The following is a 19418-nucleotide window of genomic DNA, read 5'->3' as shown; positions in this document are numbered from 1 at the left end:
CCCCATCCCTCTCTTCCTCCTCAAGGACATTACTCCCAAGAAAGATCTCTCCCCACCCTTCAACTCCCAGGCCTACCTTTACAATCCCTGTTGATCTAGCAGACAAAAGGCAGGAGCAGTGCCCACTCGCTCCTGCCTATGGCAGCTCCTACTTCAAAATGGCTACCACATCCTCTAGCAGCAGTCTTTTGCTACTTTAGTAATACTGTGAAAGTAAGCCCCCGAGCTTACCTACATCCCTGGCCTGGCACTGAATATTGGGGGATAATTTAGCCGGTGATAATCAGCATTTCAAAATATGCTAACTGCCGCCGGCTGAATATTAGGTGTTACAATTTTTTTATGCCAAAGTTTCAATATTCCCTGATGTGGCTAAATCTACCCAAGCTAGACGTTGGCCATTCCTGAGCCTTCGTCAAAACGTTTTGGATATAGGTGCCAAGTTTCAGTTGAGATACCCCTGTAAATGTATCGTTTGATTAGATAATCATACCTATATATTTTATGAAACATCTCAACTTCAGCACTTTCCAGAGGGCAAAAGAACTGCTGTTAGTGGAGATTGAGTTATCCCCATTCCCATGAATCATTATAATTAATGGATATTCAACCTACCGAATTAATTCTATGTTCAGTTTCTCTTAAATTTCTGCTTCCTCTGAATAGTTGGTATTCTTGTCCCTCCCTCCTTTGTGGACTATATAGAGCTAAAGCCTTTATTGGGATTTCCCAAATTTTTTCTTTTTCTTTTTTTTTTGTTATATGTTGCTTGGTATTAGCTCGCTATCCTAATTCAATTTTGTATTGATGTAATATTGAAAATACAAATAAAAAATAAAAATAAACATATTTTTAAAAAGATGAGAAAAGATGTCTTCAATTTTGAATCCAACCATGCCTAGTTCCCTTCCAAAATTAACCTTGGGCTTCCCTAAAAAGTCAGTTCTAATTAGCCCAAATGCAAAACAAAATAGTATATTTTGATAAATCACTACTTTCTATTTTTCAGATTATAGAGGAGGGAATTAACATTCTCTCGAGTTGGGCAACTGCCTTTAAACTGACATGAAACAATGACAAAACCAAATTCTTAGTAGTGGGAAATTCCTACAAACCTTTTCTGGAAACCTCTATAATGATTCAAGGAACTTGTTATGATCGGTGAAGTGAGCCCTTGGTCCACAGCAGGGAAGCTGCGGAAGACAAATCTCCGGATAATCAGGGAAATGACTACAAAGGAAAAGCAGGAACCAAGCAGCGCCTGAGGAACAGGATAGCTGGTCAGGAACAAGGCAGCTTCTCACAACATCTTTGGAACCAAGCAGCACCTCAGGAACAGGATAGTGGTCAGGAACAAGACAGCATCTCACAGCATCTTTGGAACAAGGCAGCACCCCAGGAACAGGGTAGCTTGTCAGGAACAAGGCAGTGTCTCACATCGTCTTTAGAACCAAGCAGCACCTCAAGAACAGGATAGCTGGTCAGGAACAAGGCAGCATCTCACAGCATCTTAAGAACCAAGCAGTGCCTCAGGAACAAGATAGTTGGTCAGGAACAAGGCAGCATCTCACAGCGTCTATAGAACCAAGCAGCGCCTCAGGAACAAGATAGTTGGTCAGGAACAAGGCAGCATCTCACAGCGTCTATAGAACCAAGCAGCGCCTCAGGAACAGGATAGCTGGTCAGGAGCAAGGCAGCATCTTTAGAACCAAGCAGCATCTCTGGATCAGGATAGCTGGTCAGGAACAAGGCAGCATCTCACAGTGTCTTTGGAACCAAGCAGCGCCTCAGGAGCAAGGCAGGATTAGAGTTAGGCAGGAACAAGGCAATGCCTCAGCGTCTTGAGAACAAGGCAGGATTAGAAATGCAAAGACACAGAAGCTCTAGTTCATGGAGCTTAAATGCCCCACTGAGATGATGTAAATCCTGGCGTCGTACATGCGACTTTCTGAGGCCAGGGAGACATCAAAGGTGTGCCTGCATGGACCCTGGGTTACTCTTGGGGAGTACCAAGAGAGTGTGCCTCCTAGTGCCTAGCATCTGCGGATAGTGTCAGCCCCGAGATCACTTTAGGACCATGACAACCCCTTTTCAATTGAAAAAACAGTTAAAGATATTGGGAGTAATTTTTGATGAGTATCTAACATTTGAACCCCAAATTAATTCACTGATAATGGAAGCTTTTAACGCCATGTGGAAAATGAGAAGAATTAGATCATTTTTTAATTAGTCAGTGTATAGGCCATTGGTACAATCTCTTGTCCTATTGCACTTGGATTATTGCAATATTTTGTATATAGGTCTAAATGAGGGTCTTCTTAGAAAACTTCAAACATTGCAGAACACTGCAGCATGGCTAATTTATCCTTCTTCAAGGTATGTGTTTGCTTCCCCTTTGCTGAGGAAGCTCCACTGGCTTCTGGTTAGGTCTCGAATTGTGCTCTAAGTCTGCTCTAAGACCTTCTTAATACTTTATGGTTATGCTTCGTCATACCTGGGGAACTTAATACATCTCTCAGGGGCCCTTTTAAAAAGTGGAGGTAAGCCCACCACGGGCCTACCATGTGCCAATCTGAAGCCACTGCCAACCCAATGCGGGCACCAGCAGTAGTTCCACCCTGAGCGCATGACATTTCTGTTGCTCGTGGAAATATTTGAAAAGATTTCTGCAGGGGCTTACCCAGCGGTAATCAGGTAGCGCCGTGTGCTACCTGGTTACTGCTGGGTTAGTGTGAGAACCCTTACCGCCACCTCAATGGGTTGAAGTGCTTCCCCCCACAAGGCCATGTGGTAAGTGCAATCTTACCACATGGCCATTTATTTTTTTTGGTCTTTTTACCCGCTGCGGTAAAAAGGACCTCTGAGCGTAGCAAAACAGCCACCATATGATCTCAGGTAGCAGATTGCCTTTTTGTTTACAATTTCCCAGCCCAAGAGGTGTGATTTTTAAAACTTTATTTAATGGGATGTTTTCTATCAATCACCACATTAGCGGAATTTATTGCCATTGAATATTTGGCAAATCCTTCATTACTCCATATTTAAGAAAGCTACTAAAATTTACTTCTATGATTTATCCTATATAATAATTCTCACCTCCAACGTTCTAATGTGCCTGGTACCGTGGCTCCCTTGGAGGTGGTCTGCTAGGCAGTTTAGAATGCACTGACGTCAGTGATGTCACTGACAGCTGATTCCAAGGCCTGGAAAACAGCTGTCAGTGCCCCCCCTTGGCGCAACACTCAAGCCCCTGCCCTGCAAAACCGCGAGCAAGGCAGGGGGAGGAGTAAGGAAACACACGGAGCGTGTTTCCCTACTCCTCCCCCTGCCTACCAATCAGCTCTCAGTGCCCCCCTTCGGCGCAACACCCAAGCCCCTCCGCCCCAGCGCAGCACCCAAGCCCCTACCCTCCCCTCGACACATCATTCAAGACCCTCCCCCTGGTGCATCACCAAAGCCCCTACCCCCCCTCTCTGGCACATCAACTCCCTCGCCACCCGCAGCCGCGAATACTAAAGCTGTCCGGCCGCTGCTGCTTCTCCTGTGGAGCAGCAGCGGCCGGTACAAAAAGAAAAAAGCAAAAAAAGATTTTTAACCTGAAACGTGGCTCCGTAGACAGCCATCTGACATTGGCTGTCGTCACTGCAGCCGCTCCTCCTCTCCCCTCCACGTCACTGCCCCTGCAGGAAGACCCCGGAGGAGCACAGCGATGTCAGAGGGGAGAGGAGGAGCGGCTGCAGAGATGACAGCCAATGCCAGATGGCTTTCTACGGAGCCGTACTTCAGGTTTAAAATCTTTTTTTGGCTTTTTTCTTTTTGTACCAGCCGCTGCTACTCAACAGGAGACGCAGCAGCGGCCAGACAGCGTTAGTATTGATGGCTGCGGGTGGCGAGGGGGTTGATGTGCCCGAGGGGGGGGGTAGGGGCTTGGGTGATGCACTGGGGGGGGGGGGGTAAGGGTTTGGGTGATGCGCCGAGGGGGGAGGGGAGGGTCGCTGGACATGGGTGGCTGGAGGGGGGCAGGGGGAGGGGAGGGTCGCTGGACATGGTTGGCTGCAGGGGGAGAGGAGGGTCGCTGGACATGGATGGCTGCAGGGGGGGGCAGGGAAGAGGGAGGTGGGGAGGGGGTCCTGAGACCAGATGGGTGGCTGCAGGGGAGACAGAAGGGACACTGCGGGGGGGCAGGGGGAGAGGAGGGGCATTGGACATGGATGGCTGCAGGGGGGGCAGGGGAGAGAGGTGGGCCGCTGGACATGGGTGGCTACAGGGGGGGCAAGGGGAAAGGAGAGGAGGGTCTTTGGACATGGGTGACTGCAGGGGGGCAGGGGAGAGGAGGGTCGCTGGACATGGGTAGCTGCAGGGGGAGAGGAGGGTTGCTGGACATGGGTGGCTGCAGGGGGGGCAGGGGGAGAGGAGAGTCGCTGGACATGGGTGGCTGCAGGGGGAGTAGGGGAGAGAGGAGGGCCGCTGCACATGCGTGTCTGCAGGGGCAGAGGAGGGTTGGTGGGGAGGGGGTCCTGAGACCAGATGGGTGGCTGCAGGGGGGGCAGGGGAGACAGGAAGGATGCTGCAGGGGGGGGATTACCTTGCTAGCGCCCATTTCATTGCCTACCGAAACGGGCCTTTTATTCTAGTTTTAAATAATTAATGATTGCTCTTAAATTGTTCATTCTAACAAATGTACTTCCAGGGTTCTGTTTTGCTTCTTTGGATTGTGCACTGCAGAGAACTCTTCGGGGACATTGCGGTATAGAAGCGCGAAATGTAATGCAATATTTCATGAATGCTTTTCTTTCCTGCTTTTGGGAGTACAGAATAGCGGAGTATATTTCATTGAACCCTTTTCTTTCCCCACCAGCCAAGGTACCTTCGCAGTGGTGGTGGTGGTGGTGAAGCGGCGATGGGAGAGGCTTAAGCAGCTGCAGGAAGGTGGCAGCGGGGGGGGGGGGGGAGGGGGAGTGGAAGTGGCGGGGGTGGCAGCGGGGAGGTGGGCCAAAATGTGCCACCTACCTTGGACTCTGACCCCCCTCCCGTTGAGGTCTGGCTACGCCCCTGCCTGTAGAGGCCAGAATTATGTTCAAACTCTGTTGCTTTGTTTTTAAAATTATTCAGGATTTTGCTCCATCATGCATGTTTCCTCTAATTTCAGTTCTGAATTCAGGTTATGGCACAAGAAACTCTCTTACATTATCTGTTTCATCCTACAAGGGATCCCGCCTTAAGAGAGCATTTTCAAGCCTATTCCCTTATCAAGCTGCCAAAAATCTGGGATATTTAATCGAACACTTTCCTATTCTATTCTGTAATTTCTATTATGCTTTTAACTTGTGATTCAAAGCAGATCACAGAGCAAAGAGATATTCTAACCCTGCTTGTGGGTGTACAGAATAGTAGAGAGAATATTTAATTGAACCCTTTCCTGCTTTGGGGGGTACAGAATAATAAAGAGATATTTTTATTTTTATTTATTGCATTTGTATCCCACAATGTCCCACCTCTTTGCAGGCTCAATGTGGCTTACAATACAATACATTTCGTTGAACCCTTTTCTTTCCTGCCTTTTTGGAGCACAGCCCTCTCTGTCTGTTTCACTTCAGTGCTGCAGTTCCCCTGCGTGGCCACCAGAGGCTCTGTGTTATTACAGAGAGGGATGACAATTTGTTTTAAAGAGTTAAATGTTTAAAGAGCCCGGCCGGGACGGGGAGGGGTTTGGGTTGTGCTAGTTTTAGAAGTCTAGCCTGCTTGCAGTTGCAGCACAGTACAGCGCTTTCCTTTGTAACCTTTACAAGTTTGTGTGGAGGATTAAAAGACTGGGCTTGTTCGCCAATCACGGTATAAAAGGACGTGGCCTTGCAGCGAAAGGTAAGAGGAATGGGATAGTCGCATTGCAATTCTGGATTTAATGGCCAAAGACAGAGAGAAATGCTGGCAGCGTCCCTGGGCGAAAAGCATCGGAAGCACAAGACAAAAGCGAAAGCTGTGTCTGAGGAGTGAATGTGAATGCAGGGACTGTGAGCTGGCAGGGCTGCCCTCGGGGCTGCTTTTTTTTTTTTTTGTACTGAGCGTGTTTGCTTTCGTGCTGCAGGACCAGGTTTGTTCAGAGCTGAGTAATGGAGAAGGACAGCGCCAGTTCCAAGACTCTCCTCCTCTGACTTTTTTTTTCTCTCTTTTCAGGATTCCGTTTGTAGCCCCTAATCTCCACAGGGTCCTGGATGCAAACTGAGATTTGTTTTTAATGTGTTGCCTTTTTTTTCTTTCTAGTTTGAGTTTAACGTTACACACTTTAAATCTTTCCAATTTCACATCAAAGTGAGGCACAGTATTAAAATGAAAAATACCAGAAGTGCATCTTTTGGAAACTTAACTTTCCAGTAGAATCTGTTCTAAACTCAGATTCTTTAATTGCTCCCTTAACCCTCCATGTAACCAAAGCAGACAAAAAGGAGGATTTCGGCAGAGCTATTGATTGACACCGTTCAGTATAGGAAGCTCATAGATAAATTGAAGCAATCTGAGAGTGGGCCCCAAGGTGGTGGACTGGATTGGAAACTTTCCAGACTATGGATTACTGGAATTCCCCAGGGATTGCACCTGGCTGGGGCTGGTTTTCCTCAGGATGTTTGTGAGTGTTGTTGCACTAAGCTCCACAACAGAGCGAACACCCCTGAGGGAGCAGGTGAATGCCTGGAGGAGCAGTCGAGCACTTAGCAGTTAAGATTCAATGGGAAAATATTTTTAGTCATACATTAGGGATGCAGAAATCCAGGCTGTGAGCAATACACTGTATGCTATGGGTTGAGATACTGATGTGCACTGAACTGGAGGGGAGGCCTCATGGTCCCGGTGTGTCTGGCCTCAAGGCAAGTGAACTGTGCTTATGGGTATTCTGCGGTGCAGAGGGGAAAGCATAACTACCAGGGGGAAAAGTCGGTAATAATGCTTCTATACAGCTGGTTGGTGAGATTTCACCTAGATTAGTGTCCAGTTCTAGAGGCCATATCGTCAAAAGGATGTAGAGAAGTTGGCAGCGCAGCAGTCCAAATAAAGGCCACCAAAATGGGAGAAAATCTGTACCAGCAGCTTTATAAATTGAGACGTAAGGGCTGTAGAGGAGAGACACAGGGGATATGATGGAGACATTAAACTGTTTCAATGGTATAAATTGGATACAAGAACTAAATATTTTTCTGAAGAAAGTATTCTTTGTCTAGAACAAGAGGTCACACTGTGACGCTCAGGGGAATCAGGAAATAGTGCTTTTCTCTCCCTTTGTTAGACTGCTCAAATACACCTGTTTTCCATCTTTCACCACTACAGTTCTCTCATTCCCAGTTTTTCCAAGTTCTTCCTTTGCCCCACTCTTACTACTACTACTACTTAACATTTCTAAAGCGCTACTAGGGTTACGCAGCGCTGTACAATTTAACATGGAAGGACAGTCCCTGCTCGAAGAGCTTACAATCTAAAAAGACAAATGTACAGTTAATCAGATAGGTCAGACAGATTAGGGCAACCTATATGTTCGAAAGGTTAGGTTCCGAATGAAGCATTGAAGAGGTGAGCTTTAAGCATTGAAGAGGTGAGCTTTGCCATCCATTGTCTCTATACCCTCTCATCTTATCACTGGCCCCAGTTCTTCCCTGTCACTCATTCCCTCCCTTGCCTCCAAACTTTTTTTTTCTCTTATCCCCTACCTAGCCTCACATTTCCCCTTTCTCTTCCATCTATTTCCACCTTTGCCATTCCCTTCAAAAACACAGGCCCTTCCCTTATCTTACTCGCTCTATAGCTTCCTATCTTTCTGCTGAATCCCCACCTCTCTCTCACCCCTCCTAACATAATCTCACTCATACCCCATCCCCAAAGTGCTTAGTCCCTACTTCTGCCTAATCCCTATTTAGAATGCTAGTGTTGGGAGGCACTGGACGGTGATTCACTGTGGTTGCTTTGCAGCCACTTGCCCTGGCAAGACCAGCAGCTGGAGTCAGTTTCTCTGCTTCCTGCTGCTCTGAAAGTCTGTTAAATTACCAGCACTGCAAATGGTGTCAGAATGGTCGGCAGGGTTTCATGTTGATGCTTTTTTTGAGGTCAAATAATCATAGACTACAAATGCTATGAGATAAGCAACAGGAAGTCCTGCCCTTGTACTGAAAGTGTCTTTGTGGTGCTGGGAGCTTAAGACTTGCAGAGCAGTAGGGAGTACAGGGACTTGTAGGGGTTGAAAAGCTGCCATAAGAATCAGTGATTGGTCCTCAATATCCAGTCCCTCCCCTCAAACATTGGTGCCTTAGGTGATGCCCTAGTTCAACTAATGGTAACATCAACTCCAAAAGTGATGTGGTCCCCTGCTATCTGGGTAGTGAGTAGGGTTATCTACTTATTTTATCTAGGCCTCCATTAGGTATCAGCATTGGATGAACTGTAAACAGGATAGGCTTGAGCTTTAATTTCCTGTGAAGTGCTTTTATTAATTTGTTTTTTATGATTTTTATGGTTGCTTATTTAATTGTATTTGTTTATTTGATTGCGTATGTTTTTTTTTTTTTTTGTAACCTGTGCTGGGCACTTCCAGAAGGACAGGGTAAATATTGAATAAAATAAATATGAAATGATGATCTTCAGGTGAAAATCTTTGTCCCAGATTACTTTACATGGTGTATTTGACATGCTAATGCTATGCAGTGGTAATTTCCCTGATGCATGACTTAAGTGCCCTTTTACTAAGCTGCATTAGGAGCAAATGTGCACCTAACAAAGCTTAAAATGGTGTACTGTGGGACTCGCTTATGCATCCTGCAGTAACTGCCAAATTAGTGTGCGCTAAAAACTACTGTTCATTTTTTTTTTGAGAGGTGGCATATCAGAGAGGGAGAGAGTGGGGTTCCTGTGCTAATCAGCACATCTACATTACCACATGCTAACTAATTAGCACAGGAATACCATGTGAGCCCCTATTGTTGAGAAAATGGGCGGTGATAAGTACTCGTATGGAAAAAAATATTTGTAATGACCCCACAATAATGGGAACATTAGTGCGTTAATTCAGAAATACAAAAAGGCCATTTTTGCAAGTGCGGTAAAAATGGCCTTAGCATGTAGGAAAAAGCTACATAACGATGCACTAAGGTCACATTTTGCAGCAGCTTAGTAAATGGACCCCTTAGTGAGTCCTGAGCACTTTATTACACATGCAGGATACACTGATGAGATGTGGAAGGGGTGGCCTTTATTCTTAGACCATAACTTTCCATGGAAAGCACTCTGTAATGTCATAATACTGCAGTACTGTACCTAAGAGTAGATGTAGATATTTTGGGAATCTGATTATTTTTTAAATTTGGCAACCCCCAGTCATTATGGTCATTTGATCCCTTTGTACCTTTGGTTTGGACAAACTTTTGTCTCATTCAGCCAGAATGTACACATATTTTTCTTAGAGTTTTTGTGCATTGAACCCTCTGTAGAAGACAGTGGCATAGCTATGGGGGGGGGGGGGGCCTTGGGGGCCAAGGCACCCCCATTCCAGGCGCAGGGCTTCCCCAACCCTGGTGGCCAGTAAAGTGCCTGTGTTTTGGGCATTACTAGCTGTCCTCCTGCTCCCTGCACCTCCTTCAATTTTCCAGGCCACCGGCAGCGTGATGGAGGTAAGCACACTGCCTTCAACAGCCTGGAAGCTTTCCTCTGCTACAATTTCCTGTCATGCATAAGTGGGATGCTGCAACAGAGGGAGAGCTTCCAGGGCTGCTGAAGACAGCTGCTTACCTCACTACCGGCAACCCAGAAAATTGAAGAAGAGCAGCAGTGCAGGGAGCCAGAAGGGAGCAAGTAGGAGAGAGCTGACCAAGGAGGTTAGGTTGAGAACAAGAGACGGCATGACAGCTGAAGCCCATGAGGTTTCTCTCCCTTTCCCTGTCCTCCACGTAGCCATAATCCCCGTTCACCCAAAACAAAGCAAGCAAACCTATGAGCTACTCTATCCACATTGTCATTCTTTATTGTTAGCATTTTTATTTGATCTTGCTTATATTTTCAAGCGTGCCAGGTTGGGCAGCATATGAATGTACAAAGAGGACACATTGGTTTCATCTGTTAGAGTAGTAATTAGTTTTAAATTGTAAATCATTGTGTCATTTGAAGGGGCTGGTTATAGGGACTCCCTGTATTTGTGCAGAGATGCTTTCACTTAGTAAAGGGCCACCAAAAACATCAGTTGCTTAACAATCAGATTTACTATTTAAGATGTAAGATAGTCGGCTCCGGGGGCCCTCGGGAAATCCACCGGCATTTGGCCGTGGTTCGGCTCAACATCGCTGGACCTTTGCCAGTCTTGGTCCGGGGTGCCGTGGGGAACCTGTTGCGCTGTTGTCTGGCTAGTCGGATCGGCCCATTACCAACATTTCTACGGACCGACCAACTGCGGCCTGACCCATGCAGCGCCAGCCGGGCTGGCCAAAAAAGAAGACTGGAGGGCATTGCGTCATCATCCATCCGCCGCCGACTTCGCTCGCTTCTGCCCGCTGGGATAATGCATTTTATTTTGGCAGGTTTATTGGGAAGCCGCCAGCTCGCCGTGCCTTTCCCCACTCCTCTCTCCAGCGCCCGAGAGATATGCTCCGCGCTGCTTGCCTGTGCCAGCAGCCGGTTCTTTTCCCGCTCGTCGTTCCCTGCCTAAGGGCAGCCACAGACAGTGATGAGGAAAGGCAGGTACCAGGGAGAGCAGCTGCCTGCTCCGGAGAAGGAGGAGTGCAGAGCCCCGTTGGTGAAGTGGAAAGCAGCCCGAGAGCAATCCGGTATGGAGCAGGAAGCTTTGACAGGGCCTACTCCACTACTGTTCAGAAAAATCTGTAATCCTGACCTATTTTCTTTGTCTGGGAAAACAAAACTGCATCAACTTAGTCAGGATGACTGCAAACTACGCAGCTTGGCCAGCTCTCTGACTGGAAAGCAGCTAGTTCCCTTATCGAACAGTATACACAGTGGTGTGGGACAACTGATATGGCAGCCATCTGGAGAAACTACTAATCTGGTTCGAATGAGAAACCAATCGCTTGGACAGTCTTCTGCTCCATCTGTGACGGTTCCCTCTTCACACTCCAGGCCGCTTCCTGCTTCATCAATCGTCTTGGGAGCTGGTGTGGACGGTTAGAAGCAGATTTCAACACCATTTGCAACAGTCCGGCCGCTTCACATCTCTTCCTGCCTCAAACAGTTCTAATTGTGCCATGCTTATTTCTCCTGGTCTGGAAGGGTATTACAACCGCTCCCCATCATGGATTGCCTTGCCCATAGCTGTTCACGCCACTCTAAATCATCTCAGCATCTGGAATCTACCTGAGTCCAGCCTATCTCGGAAAGCCAACTTCAGAAATTCCACATATTACCTACAGTCCTTCCTAATAACATGCCCATACACCTTTTTTTAGTCTCTCTTACCCTTTCCCTTTTTCCTCTTACTCTGTTCTTCTATCCTATTTCATGTAATTGTAATTGTATAACAACTGGTCTGGCGATAGCCTTATCAGTACATTGTAAGCCACTTTGAGTCTGCATACATGTGGAAAAAGGTGGGGTATAAATGTGCATAAATAAATTTATAAGTACAATTTTTTAAAAATGGCAAATATAACATTAACAATGTGTCTTAGGTTAAACACTCTTACTCTTCATCTCAGAGAAAGTCCAACTCTCTTCCTTTGAGCAAACGTTTACTACTGTGGGTAGCAGAGGCAGATAGTACTTTTCAAGATTCACTTAGTTATAGCTGCTGAGAGACTTGGGGACTGTGAGGCTCTGTTTTAGATTAATGTAGAATCCACTGGGATGTTTTGTTTCTCGGGAATACTGTAGCTGGGATGAAATCAAGGGTACCTCACTGAAAGAAATACACATAGCCCAGTCTCTCCTCAGTATCTCAGAAGGGCTGCGGAGGGTTCCCTGTTCCCTCATGCAACCAATTGGACACTTATATAAGCAGTTGCTGTCTTCTATGTGCTCCTGGATTACTTACTCCTTGATGTTTATATAACCAGCTTGGGTAGCACAACATACAGTCTGTAGACTTTCTAGGATGTATAAGGCTAAGGTTTAGGCTTGATGGCTTTTCCCTAAAGCTTAGGGTCAGTGGTAGGAAGATAGAAACTAAAAACAGCTTAGCTAGATATGACCTAGTATTTATACTTGGGGAGGGGGGGAGTTTGCTTCTGACGTAGCTCTCTCCCTCTGATTAAAATAGTACACCCCTAGCTAGGGTTACCATATTTATGGAGACAAAATAGAGGACGCACAAAAATAAAATCCCCCCCCCCCCCCCCCAAAAAAAAAATAAATAAAAAATAAAGCCAGATTCTATAAGCAGTGAAAAATACTGATAAAAGTAACAGAAATGCATTCTCTTTATTACTACTACTACTACTACTTAACATTTCTAAAGCGCTACTAGGGTTACGCCGCGCTGTACAATTTAACATGGAAGGACAGTCCCTGCTCAAGGAGCTTACAATCTAAGAGACAAATGTACAGTCAATCTGATAGGTCAGGCAGATTGGGGCAGTCTATGTTCGAATGGTTAGGTTCCAAAAGCAGCATTGAAGAGGTGAGCTTTAAGCAAGGATTTGAAGATGGATAGGGAGGGGGCTTGGCGTAGGGGTTCAGGAAGATTGTTCCAGGTATAGGGTGAGGCAAGGTAAAATGGGCGGAGCCTGGAGTTGGCAGTGGTGGAGAAGGGTACTGAGAGGAGGGATTTGTCATGTGAGCGGAGGTTACGGGCAGGAACGTAGGGGGAGATGAGGGTAGAGAGGTAGTGAGGAGCAGCTAAATACAAAATTAGAAGATGTACATTTCCAAAAAAGCAAACTTCCATAAGCAGCATGTTCCCTCCTCTTCCTCTCCATCCCCTTCTGTCTATGTGCTGCATTTCTCCCTTTTACCTCCCCCCTCCATATGCATGTCTCCATCACCCTTGCCAATCTTTTTTTCCAGCCCCCCTCCCTCCATGTTACTCCATCCATCCACCTCCCCTCCAGCCCTGAGTCAGGGTGCCTCCCTGAACCTAACTTAATGTACCCTGGTGGTCTAGTGGTCTGTTCGGGGCAGGAAAGAACCCCGCTCTTTCCTGCCTGTTGCCACTGATGTGCTTGCTACCAAAACTTCAAAATGGCTGCCAAAACTTCAAGCAGCAGCCTCGCAAGACTTCTGTGGAAGGCCACCTCTTGAAGGCTCGGCAGCCAATTTGAAGCAGCGGCAGTAGGCAGAAAAGTGGGGTTCTTTTCTGCCCCAGTGAGGCCACTAGACCACCAGGGCGCGTTGACCCAGTTTCGGGGAGGGCACCCTGAGGCTCGGGGGAGACGACTCAGCCAGTCAGCGGGAAGGACTTGGAGAATCAGAGTGCAGCGCAGCCAGTCTCCTGCCACAAACTGGACAAATGGGCAGGCTCTAAAAAAACGCCCGACAGCCCCTGAAAAGGAGGACATGTACGGGGAAACCTGGACGTATGGTAATCCTATTCTTAGCTTCTCCCTCTTTATGGAGAGGCCAAGTGTTAAGTAGTGCTCTGTTTGCCTACCGCTGAGGTCAGGCTGCAGGTTAACATAGAAGCACTGAGAATCTAGGCAGGCATCCATCCATATTGCCAGATTACCAGCTGCCCTACAAATATAATGCAAGACAACTGACTATCATAACTATAATAATTTGAACCCTAATTTGCAGTTCAGTGTTCTAACCATTCTGTCATATAGCCAGGTATAAATCATTGCCAGAGCACACAGTTCTCTCCCAGCCAAAGATGCCAGTATTTATATAGGTTTCTTTGGAACTTATGAGAGGTACAAGCTTCATTCTTAAGTGAGGTTAATATTGGATATGCACTTGATCAATACTTTTATGTTAATGAATGCAACGGGTGACTCATTTGTTTGGGGAGCTGAAGTAGCCCTAGGCCACATCTTTCCTCTATTACCCCTGCCAGGGAACTCTGACTTGCAGAATTTCCTACATTGTCTTTGTACCCCCCCCCCCCCCCCCCCCTCCTCTCACAATCTGGGCAAGTCGAGCCTGCCATGAGTGGGAAAGCGCAGGGTACAAATGTAAAAAAAAAAAAACCTCTCCCTGTAGGGCCCCTGTCTCTCTCTCCCCCCTCCCCCCCCCCATACCAAGATAACACTCCTTTTCATTCTCTGTTTTCCTACATCCTGACCAGCACACTAAGCCACTTGGAGGCAGGATTTAGTAGTTATAGAAAGCAAACAACTTGCTGCCACAGTCACCATCTTAGTGCCTGGCACTGCCTGCCTCATTCTCGACCTTAACTGTCAGTGCTGCATGATCCAGCTACTGCTCCTTTTGGCCAGCCTACATATTGGGAAGGCTTAGCCTGTTTTGTTTCCTACAGCAGTGGGTCCATGCCCAAGTTCATCACAGCTCCTCTCCTGCTGGGGGGTGGGGGGGTGGGGGCTATTTTACCTGTGTTTTTTTTTTGTTTTTTTTAATTCTACCAGCAGTAGCATTTCGTTTGTGTGACTCAGATGTATTTCTTTTGGGATCTGTTTGGTAGCGGTTGCCAATTTGTCATTTGGTATGGATGTTCCATGATTGGGTACCTTCACCTCTGTATATGAGCATCTCTCGCCACCTGCACAAATCTTTGGGTGCAGTACAGTGCTTTTCTTGCAGTCTGTTGTAACAGTAAATGTTGTGGTAGGGCATTGCATTTTCCTGCTAATGAGTAAGAAAAGAGCTCACAGTGTGCTTTAATCTGCCTTGTGGAATGTATATGTGGAGCTTTGGTGAAAGCTCTGGATACCTTCCTTTTTTATAGCAATGCTGTCATTTTAAATAAGAACTTCAGATTCCTTATTTATTTATTTTAAGGTTTTATAGTTCTAAAATGCACGGGAAGGGACCACAAATAGTGGTTTGGCAGGATAACAAAATGGGAAGTGACATTGTGTGTCTGCGTTTCCTACACTGGTCTGATAACAGGGACAGAAACATTTCCTGGCCATGATGGAACGTTAATGTTGGGAAAAGGAGTCTCCTGAGAACGGAGCCCTCCTGGACACTGGGATGGGCTGAAGGAATGGTTATTCGTCATCAGTGTTAACATATGAAAATCAAATTAACTGTACACAGAAAACTAGAGGAGAGGGCAGACCCCTGCGAGACATAAAACACTGTATACATTTCTAAAGAGGCATTAGGGAAGAAGCAATCTGCAGTGGAATAGACTGGTTACAGCTCATCACAACATTAATGACTAAATCAAGTTACAAAGAATCCGTGGAGAAAACCAATAAAAATAAAAAGACAAGAGGCCTATGAGCTTACACGAAGAGAAAACATTGTGCAGTCATGAAAGCAGGACATAGGACACTATCCCCCAAATTCTGTAAATGGTGCTAAAAATTGTACACTCAAATTTGGGCATGTATCCAATTTGTGCATGCAATTTAATTGAATGAGCCAATTAGCACTGAATTGGGCCTTAACAATCAATTTTTTGGTGCTAATTGGCATTCAAATGTACATGGCCGGATCTGCGCATACATTTTACGTGCAAATCCAAAAGGGGGTGCGGCCATGGAAGGGTCATGGGTGGATCAGGAGCATACCTTTTTAATTTATGCACATTTTTATAGAATAAAGGAGATCTACACCGAATGTAGGCGCAGGAATTCACACCGGGATTTTGTTGGTGTAAATGGCTGCGCTTAAAAATAGTAACTGTTCCTGGTGCTAAGTGCTGTTCTATAAATGGCACCTGGTGCTACCTTTTCAATGCCATTTTTTTGGCACCATTTATGGAAATAGTCCTAGTGGTTAGTGCAGCGGACTTTGATCCTGGGGAACTGGGTTCAATTCCCACTGCAGCTACTTGTGATTCTGGGCAAGTCACTTAACCCTCCACTTCTCCAGGTACAAATAAGTACCTGTATATACTATGTAAACCACTTTGAATGTAGTTGCAAAAAAAAAAAACCCAACACAGAAAGGCGGTATATCAAGTCCCATTCCCTTTCCTTTTACACCAGAGAAGAATGATCACCTCTTCCAACCACCTATAGCATCCCCCCATCCCAGCTCAACCAAATGCTGCCTTGAGTCATCCTCCAATTTTTTTTTTTTTTTTAAAGGAAGGCTAAATATGAAGGTATAATGGCAATGAGGCCCACAGGATAGGGCAACAAGATGCAGAGCAACTAGTGAACTCAAAGCAATCACAAGTAACAGGAGGAATACACAGTTTTCTTACGAATATAAGAAATGTAAAGGCGTGTAAGGAGTGAGTTAAAACAAGATGAAGCCAAATACAGTGGAAGAGGGAAAAAGAACCCAGGAGCAAATCACTAATCCAGCAGGAATGCCATAATACTCACCAAACACTGAGGTGAACAGCAAGGTTTCAAGGGCTGCTCTAAATTTAGGATGAGTTAGGCCCCTTATTCGGGGAAACAGAGTTAATAGTATGGGCAATTACTAAAAAACGTCAGTGTGCCTTATCACCTCATCTCAACTAAGGGTAAGGGAACGGTTAAAAGCCTTCCTTGGGAAGACGGAGTCAATAAATGATAGAGAGTGTGGCATGAGTAATTTCATCAGATAAGGTGGAGCCCCATATGTAAGAGCATGATGATACATCCTGAGAACTTTGTACTTCATTCTAGCTGTAACTGGTAGCCAGTTCTGCTTTTTTAAATGAAGAAATATGATCTAATTTTCTTGTACTGGCAGTCAACTTCATAATAATGTTCTGGAAAAGTTGCAGATGTTTTAGTTGAGCTATATAGTGTTTCCTAACTCCTAGTGTGTTAGCAAGGATCATTCTGGGAGTGACAATAGTCAAGCCGAGGGTGTGCAGAGGATGCTTTGTCGAAGATTGTTGTTTATAGGGAGTAAATTAAGTATAAATGGAATAAAATATTTTTAGTTAAGAGATTTGGAAACCCATTGTGAGTTGACTATTCAAAACATACCCAGCTCTTTGATAGTAATTGGAGTGCCAGAAATAACAGGTGTAAATAGAGCCTTTCATATCTCACGAGAAAACCATATGGCCTCCATTTTGGCAGAGTTCATTTTCAGTTTGAGTGACTAGCCAAGAGACAGAGATTCAGATACTGAGGGTGTGAAAAACTGGTGGCTCATAAGGGTCACAAATAGACAAGCTGAATATTGTCTGCAGGCATAAATGGGCTTGTTAGCTAGATGAGCTAAGAAAACAGAGTATTGGAGCAGGGGTGGGTCCTTGCAGAAATCCCCTAATCAAGGAATATAACTTCAGACGTGTTCTTCTCGACTCACTTTTATGTTAACAACATCCATATTCTTTCTGCTTCAAGGTTTAGGAAAATCTTTGGAAGCAGGTTTTGGTGGCAGGTGCTCTGCTTCTGGAAATCCTGACCCTAGAATTTAAGATCAGAGGTTGATATCAAGAGTTTCAGAAAATCATTAAAAGCCTGATTATGCCACAAGTTTTTATTAATTTTAAATTTTTCTTTCCTTTTTTATCTTTGTTCTGAAATGATTTATTCTTTTATTCTAAACCGCCCAGAGCTATTGGTTGTGGTTTATAAATATCATCTGTTATAAAACAAAATATTGACTCCAGAACAACTGCATGACACAGTACTCTTGACACTGATCTCTTTCAATCTGCCTAAAGAGAGAGGATGATCAGTGAGATCAAAAGTAGCAGGCATGTCCGACAGGATGAACATAACTTTCCTTCTTTCATCCAGGGGCATTTGGATCTCGTTAACTGTTGCTGTTAAGCCCCATATCAGTCCTGTGTCCTTCCCTGAAACCATGACTGTTTCAGATGGAGAACATAGATCTTACTTACAAAGTCTATAATTTTGCTTTGGATAGTGGATGAAAATTTGAAGGAGAATCTGGATCCTGATCCCATTTTTTTTTTCAAGTAGAGGGCGAATCCTGACTTATTTCCAGAAAGCACATGGATCTATCCCTAGTTAAAAACTAGCATAGAAGAACAGCAGTTCCATATCATCATGCTGATCAATCCATAGACTGGTGGGTTGTGTCCATCTACCAGCAGGTGGAGATAGAGAGCAAACTTTTGCCTCCCTATATGTGGTCATGTGCTGCCGGAAACTCCTCAGTATGTTCTCTATCTCAGCAGGTGGTGGTCACACACAGCAGCAGCTCTGGCTAGGCCTCCAAGCCTAATTTTTAGGTTTTGTTGAGTGCCTGGGGTTGAGGGCTCTTCTTGAGCAAGTGCAAACCTGGTGGCGCCAGGTCCCTCCTTTTCTCCCCCCTCCCGCTGGCTCCGTTAAAAAAAAAAAAAAAAAAAAAAAAAAAAAAATTTTTGAACGTCCTTAAAGGCGTTTATTTCGACGTTTATTTAAACGTTTATTGCAGCTACTCACTGGGACACCAGGTCGTTACAGCTCGGAGCGGAAAGCAGGTAATTTTTACCTTTTTATAGCGGGCAGGGGGTTCCCCGATTGATCTCCACGTGGCATATGGCGTCGGAGGGCGAGGGCGCAAAGAGTCGTTCCCCGGATCGCTTGGGCGCTTCTAGAGGGGATGCGGGGGTCTTAAAGCCTGATTCGCCCTTGTTGGGTGACAGTTTCGTGACCGATGAGTGTCCTGGTCCTTCCTCCGGCGTGGCGGTTTTTCCCGCCATAAATGCCCATCCCCCGCTGCTCGCCTCCGCCATCTTGGCCGGCCACGCGGCTCGGACGGCTTCTTCTTGGGCCGCCCTTGAGGTAGGAGACATTAATGCCATGAACGCCCTTAATTTGGGCGACGGCACAAAAGCGGCTAAAGTTAAGCGCCGTTCTTCCCGCGCGGCTCCTTCGCGGAGTGTCGCGCCGGACGCCATCTTGGATGCGCAGCATGTCTCTCCCCCGCTCTTGCGAGCGCCGGTTGAGGGTGCGTCTAGGGCTGTAGCCCAGGCTGCGGAAGTGCACAGTCTGGGGGGTTTCTCCCCCGAGTTTGTTTTGCTGCTGCATCAGGCCTTCCTTATGCAAAACGCTGCCCCTGCTCCCTCGTCTGGTAAAGAGGTTGAGGTCCCCGGAGGTAAACGCCCTCGGGTTGATTCCCAGGCCTTGGAGGACTTTGTCTCCTCCGATGTAGATGAGGGCAGCGTATCTGAGTTCTCCCAATGGTCCTTTGCGGATTCCTTGGAGGAGACGGATCCCCGCTCGGTTGGAGCGGATGACCCCTCTGCAGCGCGGCTTTTTAGCTCAGAGGATTTGCCCAACCTGTTAGTGCAGGCCATGGGCATTTTGAAGATTTCCTCTCCGGAGGACGTCTCTCCCTCAGCCCCTATTGGCTCTGCATTATGCTGGGGACGAAGCGCCCGCCTAGAACCTTCCACGTGCATGATGCCATGCACACCTTAATTTCGGCTCAATGGGATGTCCCGGAAGCGAGCCTTAAAGTGGCTAGGGCTA

The 19418-nt window shown here is 46.1% G+C and overlaps 1 protein-coding gene across 1 annotated transcript in view; it reads left to right on the top strand.

Annotated features, from left to right (window-relative positions):
• The first annotated feature begins 5714 nt into the window (after positions 1-5714).
• The window catches only part of CD151 (CD151 molecule (Raph blood group)), a 152997-nt gene continuing 139293 nt past the window's right edge, over positions 5715-19418 (top strand). The window contains exon 1 of the mRNA XM_030201258.1: positions 5715-5862. The gene's annotated coding sequence lies outside the window, so the exon portion shown is untranslated. The remainder of the gene's footprint in view (positions 5863-19418) is intronic.

The sequence above is a fragment of the Microcaecilia unicolor genome, chromosome 4 (assembly GCF_901765095.1).
Source record: "Microcaecilia unicolor chromosome 4, aMicUni1.1, whole genome shotgun sequence".
Taxonomy (NCBI): Eukaryota; Metazoa; Chordata; class Amphibia; order Gymnophiona; family Siphonopidae; genus Microcaecilia; species Microcaecilia unicolor.
The sequence above is the reverse complement of the archived record's forward strand: the minus strand, read 5'-3'. Positions and strand labels throughout refer to the sequence as shown.